This window comes from Rhagoletis zephyria, unplaced genomic scaffold, assembly GCF_001687245.7.
Source record: "Rhagoletis zephyria isolate East Lansing unplaced genomic scaffold, Rhagoletis_zephyria_1.1 Rzeph_scaffold_02522, whole genome shotgun sequence".
NCBI lineage: Eukaryota > Metazoa > Arthropoda > Insecta > Diptera > Tephritidae > Rhagoletis > Rhagoletis zephyria.
This window is the reverse complement of record NW_016159606.1, coordinates 22,881-24,738: the sequence shown is the minus strand read 5'-3', so window position 1 is coordinate 24,738 and position 1,858 is coordinate 22,881.

Sequence of the window (1,858 nt, the reverse complement as noted above, 5' to 3'; positions counted from 1 at the left end):
TAGGCAAAAAGCTACCTAGGTACCAAATTTTAAGCAAATCGGACCATAAATACGATTTTTTCGAATAGATCAGTCCCTGGTCCCCTTCCCGGAAAAAAGGATCCTATATGGTAACATAGGCAAAATGCTACCTACGTACCAAATTTTAAGCATATCGGACCATAAATATGATTTTTTCGAATAGATCGGTCCCTGGTCCACCGGAGGGTTTTCCCAAGATTTTCTTTCGTAAAAACCTTCTCCTGGCAATTGCGAACAACTGAAAAAAAATTTGCCAAATCGGCCCAACCGTTCTCAATTGATGAATTACTATACATTTTTCACACCATTTTTATATATATAGATACATGCATAATTAGGGGATTCACAAGATGTGTTAGCCGTCGTAAAATCTTAAGCTTAACATTTTTTTATGTAAAACAACGGTTAAAATGGTTTTAGGGGGGCTATTTATAATTTTTTGTCAGTTTAAAAACATTTCGGTGTAGTTAAAAATCCTCTAAAACCATTTTAATCATTATTTTACATTAAAAAAATGTTAAGCTTAAGATTTTACGACGGTTACCACGTCTTGTGAATACCCTAAATATGTATATTATACACGGCCTTGATTTATTCTGTACACCTGTTTCGTAANAAACACGTTTTCTGTCAGATAGCTAACATGGCGGATAAGAAGAAGAAGTGAAACTACCTGGAAAAAATAATCTTATATGTTAATCTAGGCAAAAAGCTACCTAGGTACCAAATTTTAAGCAAATCGGACCATAAATACGATTTTTTCGAATAGATCAGTCCCTGGTCCCCTTCCCGGAAAAAAGGATCCTATATGGTAACATAGGCAAAATGCTACCTACGTACCAAATTTTAAGCATATCGGACCATAAATATGATTTTTTCGAATAGATCGGTCCCTGGTCCACCGGAGGGTTTTCCCAAGATTTTCTTTCGTAAAAACCTTCTCCTGGCAATTGCGAACAACTGAAAAAAAATTTGCCAAATCGGCCCAACCGTTCTCAATTGATGAATTACTATACATTTTTCACACCATTTTTATATATATAGATACATGCATAATTAGGGGATTCACAAGATGTGTTAGCCGTCGTAAAATCTTAAGCTTAACATTTTTTTATGTAAAACAACGGTTAAAATGGTTTTAGGGGGGCTATTTATAATTTTTTGTCAGTTTAAAAACATTTCGGTGTAGTTAAAAATCCTCTAAAACCATTTTAATCATTATTTTACATTAAAAAAATGTTAAGCTTAAGATTTTACGACGGTTACCACGTCTTGTGAATACCCTAAATATGTATGTTATACACGGCCTTGATTTATTCTGTACACCTGTTTCGTAAGCACGAGATTGTTCAACAATGACAATGAACAAAGTTGCTTACAACAAAAAAAAGAACTAATGAACAAAAAGAACAAATTGTTCGTTCATTAAAAAAAGAACAAAAGAACTAAATCTCTGGAATGAACTAGAAAGCCCAGCTCTACATTTTATTCGAGAGAAACCTTTTCAGTTAGGATACTTGCATCTCATTTTTGTGTTAATATTTAACGGCCAATGAGCAAACTGATCCTGTCTAATATCCTGTGGTGGAACATGTTGTGCCGGTCCTTTCTTTTTCTTCAACTGAATTTCTTGCTCAAGAAAGCTTGATCTTACACGCTTCGTTGATTTTGTACTTATCATGCACAAACATTGAGCTGCCTCCGCTCGGAACTTAGCTTGGTTTAAGATTTCACAATCAGCGGTTCCGTTTTGTTTATGTACTCTTTTATAGACTAACAAAGCATTTACCATCGTCAAGTCGATCATGTGATAAAAGAGTCTCATGTACCATTTTCT